We start from the raw sequence: 16,908 nt of genomic DNA, 5'->3' as shown, positions 1-16,908 counted from the left end.
AATGGAGACACTCCATGTCAGTCCAGTGTAGTACTGGTCTATATTAATGGAGACACTCCATGTCAGTCCAGTGTAGTACTGCTCTATAATGGAGACTCTCCATGTCAGTCCAGTGTAGTACTGGTCTATAATGAACACACTGCATGTCAGTCCAGTGTAGTACTGGTCTATATTAATGAACACACTGCATGTCAGTCCAGAGTAGTACTGGTCTATATTAATGGAGACACTCCATGTCAGTCCAGAGTATTACTGGTCTATATTAATGGAGACACTCCATGTCAGTCCAGTGTAGTACTGGTCTATAATGGAGACTCTCCATGTCAGTCCAGTGTAGTACTGGTCTATATTAATGGAGACACTCCATGTCAGTCCAGTGTAGTACTGGTCTATAATGGAGACTCTCCATGTCAGTCCAGTGTAGTACTGGTCTATATTAATGAAGACACTGCATGTCAGTCCAGGGCAGTACTGGTCTATAATGAACACACTGCATGTCAGTCCAGAGTATTACTGGTCTATATTAATGGAGACACTCCATGTCAGTCCAGTGTAGTACTGGTCTATAATGAACACACTCCATGTCAGTCCAGAGTAGTACTGGTCTATATTAATGGAGACACTCCATGTCAGTCCAGTGTAGTACTGGTCTATATTAATGGAGACACTCCATGTCAGTCCAGAGTAGTACTGGTCTATATTAATGGAGACACTGCATGTCAGTCCAGAGTAGTACTGGTCTATATTAATGGAGACACTCCATGTCAGTCCAGAGTATTACTGGTCTATATTAATGAAGACACTCCATGTCAGTCCAGTGTAGTACTGGTCTATATTAATGGAGACACTCCATGTCAGTCCAGAGTAGTACTGGTCCATATTAATGAAGACACTCCATGTCAGTCCAGTGTAGTATTGGTCTATATTAATGGAGACACTCCATGTCAGTCCAGAGTAGTACTGGTCTATATTAATGGGGACACTCCATGTCAGTCCAGTGTAGTACTGGTCTATATTAATGGAGACACTCCATGTCAGTCCAGTGTAGTACTGGTTTATAATGAACACACTGCATGTCAGTCCAGTGTAGTACTGGTCTATAATGAACACACTGCATGTCAGTCCAGAGTAGTACTGGTCTATATTAATGGAGACACTCCATGTCAGTCCAGAGTAGTACTGGTCTATATTAATGGAGACACTCCATGTCAGTCCAGTGTAGTACTGGTCTATAATGGAGACTCTCCATGTCAGTCCAGTGTAGTACTGGTCTATAATGAACACACTCCATGTCAGTCCAGAGTAGTACTGGTCTATATTAATGGAGACACTCCATGTCAGTCCAGTGTAGTACTGGTCTATATTAATGGAGACACTCCATGTCAGTCCAGAGTAGTACTGGTCTATATTAATGGAGACACTGCATGTCAGTCCAGTGTAGTACTGGTCTATAATGGAGACTCTCCATGTCAGTCCAGTGTAGTACTGGTCTATAATGAACACATTGCATGTCAGTCCAGAGTAGTACTGGTCTATATTAATGGAGACACTCCATGTCAGTCCAGAGTAGTACTGGTCTATATTAATGGAGACACTCCATGTCAGTCCAGTGTAGTACTGGTCTATATTAATGGAGACACTCCATGTCAGTCCAGTGTAGTACTGGTCTATAATGGAGACTCTCCATGTCAGTCCAGTGTAGTACTGGTCTATAATGAACACACTGCATGTCAGTCCAGTGTAGTACTGGTCTATATTAATGAACACACTGCATGTCAGTCCAGAGTAGTACTGGTCTATATTAATGGAGACACTCCATGTCAGTCCAGAGTATTACTGGTCTATATTAATGGAGAAACTCCATGTCAGTCCAGTGTAGTACTGGTCTATAATGGAGACTCTCCATGTCAGTCCAGTGTAGTACTGGTCTATATTAATGGAGACACTCCATGTCAGTCCAGTGTAGTACTGGTCTATAATGGAGACTCTTCATGTCAGTCCAGTGTAGTACTGGTCTATATTAATGAAGACACTCCATGTCAGTCCAGGGCAGTACTGGTCTATAATGAACACACTGCATGTCAGTCCAGAGTATTACTGGTCTATATTAATGGAGACACTCCATGTCAGTCCAGTGTAGTACTGGTCTATAATGAACACACTCCATGTCAGTCCAGAGTAGTACTGGTCTATATTAATGGAGACACTCCATGTCAGTCCAGTGTAGTACTGGTCTATATTAATGGAGACACTCCATGTCAGTCCAGAGTAGTACTGGTCTATATTAATGGAGACACTGCATGTCAGTCCAGAGTAGTACTGGTCTATATTAATGGAGACACTCCATGTCAGTCCAGAGTATTACTGGTCTATATTAATGAAGACACTCCATGTCAGTCCAGTGTAGTACTGGTCTATATTAATGGAGACACTCCATGTCAGTCCAGAGTAGTACTGGTCCATATTAATGAAGACACTCCATGTCAGTCCAGTGTAGTATTGGTCTATATTAATGGAGACACTCCATGTCAGTCCAGAGTAGTACTGGTCTATATTAATGGGGACACTCCATGTCAGTCCAGTGTAGTACTGGTTTATATTAATGGAGACACTCCATGTCAGTCCAGTGTAGTACTGGTTTATAATGAACACACTGCATGTCAGTCCAGTGTAGTACTGGTCTATAATGAACACACTGCATGTCAGTCCAGAGTAGTACTGGTCTATATTAATGGAGACACTCCATGTCAGTCCAGAGTAGTACTGGTCTATATTAATGGAGACACTCCATGTCAGTCCAGTGTAGTACTGGTCTATAATGGAGACTCTCCATGTCAGTCCAGTGTAGTACTGGTCTATAATGAACACACTCCATGTCAGTCCAGAGTAGTACTGGTCTATATTAATGGAGACACTCCATGTCAGTCCAGTGTAGTACTGGTCTATATTAATGGAGACACTCCATGTCAGTCCAGAGTAGTACTGGTCTATATTAATGGAGACACTGCATGTCAGTCCAGTGTAGTACTGGTCTATAATGGAGACTCTCCATGTCAGTCCAGTGTAGTACTGGTCTATATTGAACACATTGCATGTCAGTCCAGAGTAGTACTGGTCTATATTAATGAAGACACTCCATGTCAGTCCAGTGTAGTACTGGTCTATATTAATGGAGACACTCCATGTCAGTCCAGAGTAGTACTGGTCCATATTAATGAAGACACTCCATGTCAGTCCAGTGTAGTATTGGTCTATATTAATGGAGACACTCCATGTCAGTCCAGAGTAGTACTGGTCTATATTAATGGGGACACTCCATGTCAGTCCAGTGTAGTACTGGTCTATATTAATGGAGACACTCCATGTCAGTCCAGTGTAGTACTGGTTTATAATGAACACACTGCATGTCAGTCCAGTGTAGTACTGGTCTATAATGAACACACTGCATGTCAGTCCAGAGTAGTACTGGTCTATATTAATGGAGACACTCCATGTCAGTCCAGAGTAGTACTGGTCTATATTAATGGGGACACTCCATGTCAGTCCAGTGTAGTACTGGTCTATATTAATGGAGACACTCCATGTCAGTCCAGAGTAGTACTGGTCCATATTAATGAAGACACTCCATGTCAGTCCAGCGTAGTATTGGTCTATATTAATGGAGAAACTCCATGTCAGTCCAGAGTAGTACTGGTCTATATTAATGGAGACACTCCATGTCGGTCCAGTGTAGTACTGGTCTATATTAATGGAGACACTCCATGTCAGTCCAGAGTAGTACTGGTCTATAATGAACACACTAAATGTCAGTCCAGAGTAGTACTGGTCTATATTAATGGAGACTCTCCATGTCAGTCCAGTGTAGTACTGGTCTATAATGAACACACTGCATGTCAGTTCAGTGTAGTACTGGTCTATAATGAACACACTGCATGTCAGTCCAGAGTAGTACTGATCTATATTAATGGAGACACTCCATGTCAGTCCAGAGTAGTACTGGTCTATATTAATGAAGACACTCCATGTCAGTCCAGTGTAGTACTGGTCTATATTAATGGAGACACTCCATGTCAGTCCAGAGTAGTGCTGGTCTATATTAATGGAGACACTGCATGTCAGTCCAGAGTAGTACTGGTCTATATTAATGGAGACTCTCCATGTCAGTCCAGTGTAGTACTGGTCTATAATGAACACACTGCATGTCAGTCCAGTGTAGTACTGGTCTATAATGAACACACTGCATGTCAGTCCAGTGTAGTACTGGTCTATATTAATGGAGACACTCCATGTCAGTCCAGTGTAATACTGGTCTATAATGGAGACTCTCCATGTCAGTCCAGTGTAGTACTGGTCTATAATGAAGACACTCCATGTCAGTCCAGGGCAGTACTGGTCTATAATGAACACACTGCATGTCAGTCCAGAGTAGTACTGGTCTATATTAATGGGGACACTGCATGTCAGTCCAGAGTAGTACTGGTCTATATTAATGGAGACACTCCATGTCAGTCCAGTGTAGTACTGGTCTATAATGAACACACTGCATGTCAGTCCAGTGTAGTACTGGTCTATAATGAACACACTGCATGTCAGTCCATTGTAGTACTGGTCTATATTAATGGAGACACTCCATGTCAGTCCAGAGTAGTACTGGTCTATAATGAACACACTGCATGTCAGTCCAGTGTAGTACTGGTCTATAATGAACACACTGCATGTCAGTCCATTGTAGTACTGGTCTATATTAATGGAGACACTCCATGTCAGTCCAGTGTAGTACTGGTCTATAATGAACACACTGCATGTCAGTCCAGTGTAGTACTGGTCTATAATGAACACACTGCATGTCAGTCCATTGTAGTACTGGTCTATATTAATGGAGACACTCCATGTCAGTCCAGTGTAGTACTGGTCTATAATGGAGACTCTCCATGTCAGTCCAGTGTAGTACTGGTCTATAATGAAGACACTCCATGTCAGTCCAGGGCAGTACTGGTCTATAATGAACACACTGCATGTCAGTCCAGAGTATTACTGGTCTATATTAATGGAGACACTCCATGTCAGTCCAGAGTAGTACTGGTCTATATTAATGGAAACATTCCATGTCAGTCCAGAGTAGTACTGGTCCATATTAATGGAGACACTCCATGTCAGTCCAGTGTAGTACTGGTCTATAATGAACACACTGCATGTCAGTCCAGTGTAGTACTTGTCTATATTAATGGAGACACTCCATGTCAGTCCAGTGTAGTACTGGTCTATAATGGAGACTCTCCATGTCAGTCCAGTGTAGTACTGGTCTATAATGAAGACACTCCATGTCAGTCCAGGGCAGTACTGGTCTATAATGAACACACTGCATGTCAGTCCAGAGTATTACTGGTCTATATTAATGGAAACACTCCATGTCAGTCCAGAGTAGTACTGGTCCATATTAATGGAGACACTCCATGTCAGTCCAGTGTAGTACTGGTCTATATTAATGGAGACACTCCATGTCAGTCCAGAGTAGTACTGGTCTATATTAATGGAGACACTCCATGTCAGTCCAGTGTAGTACTGGTCTATATTAATGGAAACGCTCCATGTCAGTCCAGTGTAGTACTGGTCTGTAATGGAGACACTCCATGTCAGTCCAGTGTAGTACTGGTCTATATTAATGGAAACGCTCCATGTCAGTCCAGTGTAGCTGCTGGTCTTCAATAGAGACACTCCACGTCAGTCTAGTGCAGTACTGGCCTCTTATAAAGACATTCCATGTCAGTCGGGTGCAGTTGAGTTCAAAGAGGGACAATTCCTTTCAATTCGGTAGTTCGGGTTCGAGTTGGTATTGTGCATATCATATGTAGTTAATTGTAAATATGTGACTGAAAATGCAAAATATGCGCTATAGAACTGCTTAAAATTATGGTATGGTAATTTCGAAGCAATTTGCCAGAAATACCTGTGACGTTATTCACTGGTATGTTTGTTTATCGGTTTCACAACCGGCTGCAAACACCGACTTATCAATCGGCGCCGTAATGAGCCGCTGCTATTTTGGTTTACATTGTTACTATATACGGCTGTTTGTTACATTGGACGATGTGACGCATGGCTCCGTAGCAATACACTGCTGGTCCACAGCCAAATATAGAGGCGATATTTTGTCTGGACTTTATCGTTGACTTATTCCATCCCAGCAAATATTTAGGGGCCAACAGTACATCTATGTGGGAGGGTCCTATCATAATCAAATTTTTATAGTGAGTACCAGTTGCCATGTCAACTGTGGAGATTATAAAGCAATGAATGATACGTATTATCGAAATATGACTCTTAGTAATAGTGACAAGTTTTAACACCTTTCTGAGACAGAGTGTGTTCATTGCCAGAAACTTTGTAGGGGACGGTTACATCTATCATTGCCGGGTATTTTAGATCGACTTGATGAAATGATTGAATTCTGCTGTTGCCTGTCAGTGTTGATGTATCTTCACATCCAGGCTAGCATCATACTACAGATGATATTTGTGTGTATGTGGACGTTGGAAACACATCCATATTCATTTTTGTTGACAGATTGCCGAATTTGTTCTTTTGCGGAGGAAACATTCCCGCTGAAAACACACAATAATGTCGAGACTATCAGACAACATTCTCTTGTACTACAACCGTCTTTGAGCTCAAGAATTCCATGACCGGAAATGGGTAAACCGAACTCCGATCAGATAACTACAGCAAACATGTCTTCGTACAAAACCAATAAGTGTAACTGGTAACCCAAGAGCCGTCACCAAGGAAGAAACCAATCACGTGACTTACTTTCTAGCTAAGTCGGCTTACGGTTTTAAAAAACACGATATTCAAAACCAATTGATACCAGACACTCAGTAACTTACAATTTTTGACGAAAAACACGTATGAAATTTACTTTTCATAAGTTCATTGTCGTTGAGTGCTTTTAAAACTCGAACAAATTCAATTTCCATACGATGACATGGTGAGAGGTCGGTCATATATACCAAAATTGAAATGCGAGTAATTGAACGAAACATTGGAGAATGGGAAACAAATTGATCACAAATGATTTCACTAGTTCATTATCGCAAAAACAATTATGTGTGTTGCTTGTTGTTACGTTTACAGGCGCGTTATATGTGTATCTGCCAATGTTTTTGCACGTTGGATTAACATTAGTGGCTTGAACATTTCCCGACACTGAAAAACACAAAATGACTCTCCCTCTCTTTCAAGTTTATCATCATAAATACAATTTTCTATTCTATTCTAATTGTATTCTATATCTATTCTCTATTCTATTCTATTCTATTCTATTCTATTCTATTCTATTCTATTCTATTCTATTCTATTCTATTCTATTCTATTCCAATCTATTCTATTCTATTCTATTCTATTCTATTCGATTTTATCAACCCACTTATTCGTCATGAAACTAAAACATAGTGGAACATTAAACGATTAGACAGCGTCTCTAACATTTAGTGTTAGAGCGGTGGATCAAACGATGGTGTTATCTACCACTACAGTTGGCAGTACTGAAGTGTGTGGTCAAATTACAAACACGCTATCCACCAACAACATCGTTCCGCTTTCTGAACCTTCTAAAACCAGTAGTAGTTGTAAAAACAAACACTACTCACAATCGAGGAGTGTTAAAGTTAGATTTATTTTGCTCTGAAAGTAACTGTTTTAGTTCCAAGTTAAAATAACAGATATATTTGGTGTGCACTTATAGCTTGGCAGTAGTTGAGTAACGAATGTACAAACGCCCAACGACGCCCGAAAAAAATATTTTTATGGAGGGGGGAGCATCATTGGCAACTTGCTGCTCCTGTGCAACCTAAGTTTTAATTGACTGATATCTGAATAAGCATTACGTTTTCCAAAACGAATTAAGTATTTGTTCAGATTGGAGAATGATACAGTACACCCGGTGAGATGACCCCCCCCCACCAAACTGCTACAAATATCATTATACAGAAATAAGTTAATAATTAAACCGTGTATCTAGTGCGTAGATATATGACCGCCATGATGTCGATTTCACGATCCTGAAATCAATAAATGCAAACTGTGAGACAGCCATATTTTTTTTACGTACACAAATCGAGCACTTAATATTATTAAATAAATATAATAAAAAAAAATGACACTTACAAACTGAAAACTGAAAACGCTCCAAACCAACTGTTCACTTATGTTTATAAGAACATGTTCGCTACCTATACCTGGCTGACTGACTCCTAAGTGAATGAACACGCCACATCGGTCGTGACGTCATTTAATAATATGCAAAGTACCCGTAGTTTTTTGTTTCGGGATATCGACTTTCACACAGCAAAAATGCTTAGACATTCCAATCAGGCGAGATCAGTCTTGTAGTGTTGCTTTATATACAAATACATCCAATCAAAATTAAAGAAGGTAGGTGTCACGTGACTACATAGAACGAAGTAACGAATCAGCATACACAACCAAAAGGGAAAGTGTTTGGAAGCGACGGCGTCGCATGTTTACGAATTTTGCTGTAGCTACTTTGGGCTGTTTGCATTTTCTCCTCCTGTTTTACACCCAATTGAATGTGATTTATGATACCGCCCTCTACATTGTTTCGCTTTTGTTTGTCGGCGTTCGCAGCTCGCTCGAGAAAGCCAAACATGTGGGAACATAAACTCGACGGCCATCTTGGATTACGAGTTTGGTGTACATATGTTTTGGCAGTGAATGGTTTTCTCCGGCTATTGGAAAGTGTTCTTAAGACAATAATTTTATATTCTTTGCTTCGCCTGTGATAATTGCAGCTGATAATAAATAAATCACACAACAACATGTTTCGCCAGTATTGTTTAAAAAAGCACAGCGTTAGGATAAACGCGTGTGACGTCATGAGAGAATTTGATACACGTGACGGAAATGATTTTAAAATAACGGTAGCAACCCATGTCGAGATAATTAGTTTTTTTAGTCTAATTTAAATGACATAAATTCTATCAAACATCGCCTATAGGAAAGGCAGCAGATCATGACTTCAGTGTTGCTAAGCAACAGAGTAATTAGTTCGACAAAGGACTCCCTATTGTATAAATAAGGATGTAGTATTATGTGAAACCTGAACAGTCGAAAACATGTGAAATAAAGATGAGATTGTGTCACATTATCGCTCTCCAAATACAAGGTTGCGGTTATATGGCCAATTCATACTGAAATTCGTAATGAAATTCTTTTACAAATTACCGTTTTCAGTTAAATTAGTTTTCGTTGTATCAATATAACGTATCAGTTCGGCACATTGACATTGATGTTTTAACCTGACATTGGAATTATATGCATATGATGAATATACGATAACAAAATACAAACTAGGTTGGGGACTACCACAGGTATTTGTCACAAACATTGAAATAAAAAAAAGTAAACAAAATGGATACAATAAAAAATTAATAAATAAATAAATGAGTGAGTGAATAAATAAATAAATAAATAAATAAATAAATAAATAAATAAATAAATAAATAAATAAATAAATAAATAAATAAATAAATAAATAAATAAATACAAGGCCAACGGAAGTAAGCCCCCTTACAGGCTCTGCTAAAATCTTCAGTAATCCCACGTGACCCTTTACTCATCGGTTACTGCCGAAAGAGATGCTGGGAAGATTTGGGACCCGGATGTTGGATTTCACATGTTTTAATCTGTTTAATGTCAGTGGCATGATACATTCTTAAATAAAAAGGGAGAAATGAAACAATTTCAATAATTGAATTAAATATGGAGAAAAAAAATAATAAATTTTAATGTCAGTTGTTGGCTCACTAAAAATCAAAATTGGAATTTGAATTGGTACAAATAGGGATATGGCCGATAAAAAATGAATACACCAGGCGAGTTGAAGTCATTGAGTTGAGAGAGGGCAGAATACTAGTACCATACGATTGCAATAACAGCCAGAGTGATCGAATCGAGTGAGTCATAGCTCGAAAATTAACGTTTCATTTAAAGCTGTCCACCCGTGTTTCCGGTAAAAACTTGACATAACGCGCTAAATATCAACATGACTATTTTCTACTTTATTTAGGATTGCATAATTAACAGCTCTACAGTACACCGGTGATGTAATACCTATATGTACTACAATATATAAAATCAGCTACTGCATCAAAATAGTTCCATTTTCACATATACGTGACCCCCCCTGAATACAACCAGTTCCATGATTCCCGGTAACCTGACATACCAGGGCGTGTCACGCGCTAAACTGAACTAAGCAAAGTACGGATACAAAAACAGTGCAGGTAAAACAACATTTTTCTGTCCTGGGGGGGGGGGGGTCATCGCTTGCCAGCCACTTTTCTTGTTGCAACTTCTTCTGCTTTCAGCACCCCACACTCTTTCATGATGGATATGAAATAAGACACACGACAGTTGGCAATCCTTGCCCCCCCCCCCCCCCATAGAACATGTGCGTTAGCAAGCAACGAACACCCAACCCATTCCAAGCACCTGAACTGACCTTCGGAAATACCGTTACCTTTCGTACTTCTCTATTATATATATATGATGGATGTTAAACGAAGTCCTGACGTCTCTCAGTAGTTAGGTAACACAACGAAGTCGATCTAACCCTAGCATGAATCCTGGCTTAAATATGACTGTTACCAGCCACGCACGCAGCAGACAAGTATGATGGGGGCACCGGTGCTTTACCGACCGATTCGACCCTGATAAAGTGTCCTTTCTTTACGAACGCATACAACCGTGCTACCCGTTCATACAAGGTGTGGAAATCTGAAGCTAGCAACTATTTCACGCTTCAAAAGTAGTACTAAGCCCGCCTTGTACTTTCCCACGTCCAATAAGACAACAAGAAATGCTACTTCTTAATGAGATCAATGATGTACGGCGTGTCAGCGTAGCTGGTGTTAAAATACATGAGGTGATGAGAAATATGAAACACATGTGTCGAAATACGGAGCGGGTTGCATTTACTTTGTCGTACAAGTGTTTAACTTAGGGGGGTGTGCACAGGGCTCATTTGTTTCCTATAGTTTACAGCAAATTCCTTGATTTTCTCATTATCGATACTGGAATTTCAAATATCCAGAATACTACATTATGACAAAAGTCCTGTATTCTGTAAGTTACACGTTTTTACCCTGAACAATTATCATAATTTGAGGAATTTTTGATTTCTGTTTCCCGTGTTTAGGTTTTATTTTCTCGAAATCATGTGTTGTCATTGTCATATAGATGCATTGTTAACTAAGAAACAACGAATGTAATAACAAAACAGGAAATGCAAAATAGAAACCGACCGCAATTAATGAGAAAGACCCCGGACAATATTGCTGAATCGCATAATTGCTGTACGCCACAAATACATTATCGTATTATTTCGAAGTATGTGGGTCAAATTGAACTCAGACACTGACTCTGACTTGTTTTACAACACACCGAAAATGACAATGTTGATAAGTAGGCTGTGTACTACAAAGTTTTTCTTGAACATGACGTTTGTTTTCACGGTCATTGTCCGAAGCAATTGAACTGACCATGGCTGAATAAACGCGAAGTAGAGGGACTGTAAGTGATAGCAACAAAAGGTGAAACATTGTCAATCACTATCGGAGCGTTGTCGGGTTGCCTCGACGTAGTGGAAAGCATGTCACGGTTATCCTTTTTTTGAACAAGGGATTCGGGCATACCAACAACCAAAGTATTCCTTTAGCCATTAAGTTCAAATTGCTAAAACTTAGACCGTAACAAAGTACTTTTTGTAACATAAACTGTGCTCGGATTGTTTGTGCTGGTAACTATACCCCAAAAAACATTGCCACTGACAAGTTTGGTGAAGAATTACCGTATCTATTACCGATCCCCCTGACTCGATTTAACCCGAGGTTGGCACCAGTTTGTGACGGTGCCTTGTACTGGTAGTGCCAATAGGAAAGGCATGGACATGGCGCATTCATCATCCTGCTCGGCTACACGAGTAACTTTGGAAAGCAGAAGGCAGCGATGAAATGCATAAGAAAATAAAGCCACCTCCTTGTTTACAAACGTCACCTTTTTCGTGGTTTTCAAGTAGATTGTGCAAATAAGCAGGTTTAAAAAATGGCGAGTAATCTGCTTGCTGAAATGTTTAAGAGAGACTTTGACATTTTTGCTGTCAAAATTGCATTAGTGAAAATTAGGAGCAAGAACACAAAATAAAGTTTAACAGTGAGACTGGAAGTTCACTGCTCTTTACTAGTACTGTGTCGATGACAGAGTTCTAAGTACTGTAAAATGACTAATTTTCCCTGGGTTTAAATTTCACTGATTTAGCATTCCAGGCACATTTAGTGGGTTTTAAATTCACGGTTTTATTATATAGATAATGTGTTCTATGCTAAATTTTACATTTTCACTGGGTTTTAATTCGGCTCATTTTCCAGTCATCGAAATAAGCAAAATTAAAACCCAGTGAACAATTAATCCTTTTACAGTATTACTTGGGATATTTTGAAGTACGACATCAGCACGTATTGTAATCGAACAAGCCATTGTATGTAGCCTTCAGAAAATAGACATGCCCCACCATAATTTCCCACCCCAATGACACAGAACTGTTAGCAAATAAATGGCTTTCAAACACATTTTTGTCTTGTTTTATGTTCACTGTGAGTAAATGAAATTAGTTTCGGAAAATTATTCAAGAACCAATTTTGTTGAAATCAACATCCGCAGAGTTTTGAAGCTGTCAACTCCAAACTTATATGAAACTTGACGGAAAATGGCGTACCATGTACACAGCCACCTGTAGGAGTTTAAGCGATGACACGAAACCAGCTAAGTTCTGTTCATACACATGTTATTGTGTTGTAATAACTGTGAATTTATTGCACGAGTTGATGCCAAGTCGCTAATCGTGACTACTCGAAATCAGATAAAACATACGCCCGTCTCATTAGCTCACTGACCAACAAGCTCTCCACCCAATTATTCGACTGACTTACACATAACTTTCACTAATCGAGGTCACCCGATGAGAGAAATAATTCAGGGACCATAGCCTTTGGAAATTAGGGCGAGGCAATTGGGTAATCAATCATATACGGGTGGTATATCTACTTTTGAAATACAAGAGTAATTCACCTCAACAAGGGTGCCATATTTCAACCTTGATCGATTTCACTCGGCTGTCACTCACTAGTATTCAAATTCAAATATCGTATTTTTGGGCGTGATATAGTATTTATTGGGAGTATTACATTTTGGAGAATAAATATGTACCCAATTGTCAAAAACATTGCATTTATGGCTATGCGAATATATCATACCTTGTGGTGTACATTTTCTTGTTTGATTCTGTACCAGGAACGAAACGATTTTCGTTAATTCTTTCGATATTTGGTAAATACTGGAATATTGTCATTGTTTATATTCATCCATGCCCTGGCTACCACGCCTATTAACGAACCGAGTCTCGTCATCAATCTCACTATTTCTGATCAACATAAATGCGATGGCTGGTTTTAGTAGGGATTCTGGGTCAAAATGGAACCCAACAATAATTTGACTCAGCTTGTTGACTGCTATGGAAGTCGGTTTTCAATAAAAACATAAAATTGTATGCGACATTATCAGCGAATGGAGGCACAAAGGAACGTGATGTGGCTCCTGCTTTCCTTTACTTTTTAATTTTTTTGTGTGTAAAATTTGAATTTCATGTTACCAAATTAAAATTTCCATAACTTCAATGAGATGTTTTTTATAATCGCAATATCAATATCAATGTATGATTTTCTGTTGCGTCAACGACATACAGTTACGCCCAGCAAATCTATGCGCGTCAGCAGCGCGTCAAATAGACCTAGAAAGCACACTGAAGACCACTCGGCCCACTATTTTTCGTTTCTGTCAAATAATGAATGACATGTTGGGAAATTACAGAGAGCTGTTTTCCATATCTCAAGGGTCGGATACCGCTGCGGGATTGGCTAGCACACTTGTGCATGTGCACAACGAATGCCCGTGCGTGGGTAGGTTCGCTGGCTGTTTTTAGAAAGTTTATTATAAGTGGAAATGACATAAATGCACAACTTAGTGTGTAGTTGACTTCAAGATATAAAATATCTACTGCCTGGGTAGCATGATTCCGATAGTGGGAATATAGTCGTCCCTGGTTGGTTGTGATATTTAACTTTCTTCGACTCATTTTCCCATGACCATTGAGTTAAAAATGACCTCCATGCCGTGACCGACTGCCCATCAACTTTAATCCCAAGTGTAAACTTGATTTACGTGCAGACTACTTTGTTGACCGCGCTACATTAGTCATATTTCGTCTACGAACGCTGCTATTTATAAAGTACCTCAAGGATTTGATTTGAACTTACTTACGTCCGTTTGTGTAAATTTCGTTGACGTATGCCCTCAAGTGGCCAGCACATAATAGTCACTTGATGTCAGCGGTGCGGTCATGTAGCTTTTGGTTTCGCTGTGGTTCGTTGTTTTATCGCCGGCAGAGCTATTTCATCCATCTTGGGCTCGATAGCAACGGACGAAATAACTCTACCGACGATGAGACAACGATTCACAAGGAAACCGAGAACTGCACTGCAGCACTGATGACATGTCACGATAGAGCGATGCGAAGGTTTGAACTAATCAGACAGTTCCGTAATGATTGTTTGTTTAGAGATCCCCATTTGAAAACTGGCGGGACGAGTGAAGATTTTGTTTTGGATGAAGAAAAAAAAGCAAAAAACAAGGCACGATAACGAAAAAATGTAAGCATTGGGAGACATTAGGATGCTGAACATTTTGTCAAGAATATGTGAATAAAATATTTACAAATAAAAACAAATTCTTCCATCCCTCTGAATTCAAATGGGTAACCCAGCGAGGGGGGGGGGATTAAAAGAACAATTAGGGCGTATACCGCGGTCGCATTTCGATATTATTATAACTAATAATTTATTATTCATATAAATTATAGTATAAATTATACCATAATGGCCTATAATAACGATATTTAATGGTACGTCGATGGTATAGTGTCGAACTTTGCACATGGTGTGCGGAAACTAGCTAATCCAAGCACCCCATGTATGGGCACTGCTACACTCTTGAGGGCAATAGGTCTTTGGCATTCTTCGCATAAGTTTGCTTATTTGTCGGGGCGGTGGGGCACGTGGTGGTTAGAAACATGCAAATTAATTGTTCCCTTTACTTAGTTTTGAGCTATTTTTTTATGTATAAATTTGTTTGCTTTTCTTTGACAAATGTTTGCGGGGGTTCTTTCACAACTCTATGTCTGTCAGTTCATGTAAGATATATATCCTGTGTAGTTTTGTTTTTTGCTTCCAAATCTTCCCCACAGAGTTTACAAGTAAGTCACGAGTACGTCTAGGTTTACAATAACTCTTTCCCGACCGGAATGGTACATGCACAAAGGATCTAAGTTTATTAAATAAACAAACAATATACAAATCACACCGAATGTTGCCGCACCTGGATGACACGACTGAACGCGTATGAAAAGAACATGTTTCATTCCGCGCCTTGTTCATATAAAGAAACGACATGTTTTTCGAATGAATATACAGGTGTAATCATCGTGCAATTGCTGTCGGGTCACGACCTCACATCGCAGTGATGTGACCTCGTACGAGTATTGACTAGCAATACGGCACGTTATAATAGAGACGTGCTGTTTTCGACATGTTTTATGTGTTCCTAGGAGAACTAGTTGTTAACGACGGTTATCCGAGCACATCGAGAGCGTTGGCTTGCTTGTCACTCATTGGATAAGAAACCGCATGGTTATAGCCAATCAAAATCAAGGGAACCAACAGACGATATTATTGCATCCTAGTAATTGTTGATAACGGACATTTTACATAAACGGCCATTTTAGGATAGTGTCGCGCTCAGCGAAACTGTTCTATCGCAAGGATCCATGGGTATTTTTTCGGGGCAAAGTTGCAATAGAACAGTTTGGCTGAAGGCGACGCTGTCGCTAGAAATGGACTAATGATGATATTATTTTGGGGCCATGTGACGTCCCGTGGTGTGATTGTTGCTAGCAACTTTATGTTATAACAATTACACAGGTCGTCGTGATATATTTTAAATGTGTCATCGTTTGATTGGATGTATTCTCCATTGCACTGCATAGCAGGTTCAGAAACAGTGATTTGAGCGAATTCATGTTTCTAAATTAAAATGAAGCAACTGTCAGCGAATGCCAATGTCAGTTACTTACTACGAGAAACTTTGGAAAGAATTGTTTTGGTACTCCAACCCCTAATCTTACCTATAACCCTCACCCAAAGCTCTCCCATTCATTTTTATCATATACTCCGTCTGGATAACGATGGGTGTCCCTAGGAGAGGTTAGGAGAAGAGTTAGGGTTATGAGAATGAGTAGGGTAGAGTTGGGGTTATGGGAAGGGTAGGGTTACAGCTGGGGTTATGGGAAGGGTAGGGTTACAGCTGGGGTTATGGGAGGGGGTAGGATTAGAGCTGGGGTTATGGGAAGGGGTAGGATTAGAGTTAGGGTTATGGGAGGGGTAGGGTTCGAGTTGGGGTTATGGGAAGGGGTAGGATTAGAGTTAGGGTTATGGGAGGGGTAGGGTTCGAGTTGGGGTTATGGGAAGGGGTAGGATTAGAGTTAGGGTTATGGGAGGGGTAGGGTTCGAGTTGGGGTTATGGGAAGGGGTAGGGTTACAGCTGGGGTTATGGGAAGGGGTAGGATTAGAGCTGGGGTTATGGGAAGGGGTAGGATTAGAGCTGGGGTTATGGGAAGGGGTAGGATTAGAGCTAGGGTTATGGGAAGGGGTAGGATTAGAGCTGGGGTTATGGGAAGGGGTAGGATTAGAGCTGGGGTTATGGGAAGGGGTAGGATTAGAGCTG

At 40.0% G+C, this 16,908-nt stretch overlaps 1 protein-coding gene across 8 annotated transcripts in view; it reads right to left on the bottom strand.

Annotated features, from left to right (window-relative positions):
• Positions 1 to 16,908, bottom strand: part of LOC100368443 (homeobox protein Mohawk-like) — a 99,631-nt gene that overhangs the window by 60,057 nt on the left and 22,666 nt on the right. Inside the window, exon 1 of one of the 8 annotated variants that reach the window (XM_085495585.1) lies at positions 10,538 to 10,556. The exons of 5 other annotated variants lie outside the window; for them this stretch is intronic. The gene's annotated coding sequence lies outside the window, so the exon portion shown is untranslated. Of the gene's footprint in view, positions 1 to 8,163; positions 8,256 to 10,519; positions 10,557 to 16,908 lie in introns of those variants that run through there. 2 more of the 8 variants (XM_085495584.1, XM_085495583.1) reach the window with 2 other exon arrangements.

This window comes from Saccoglossus kowalevskii, chromosome 22 (assembly GCF_978046115.1).
Source record: "Saccoglossus kowalevskii chromosome 22, keSacKowa6.1, whole genome shotgun sequence".
Lineage (NCBI taxonomy): Eukaryota > Metazoa > Hemichordata > Enteropneusta > Harrimaniidae > Saccoglossus > Saccoglossus kowalevskii.
The sequence above is the reverse complement of the archived record's forward strand: the minus strand, read 5'-3'. Positions and strand labels throughout refer to the sequence as shown.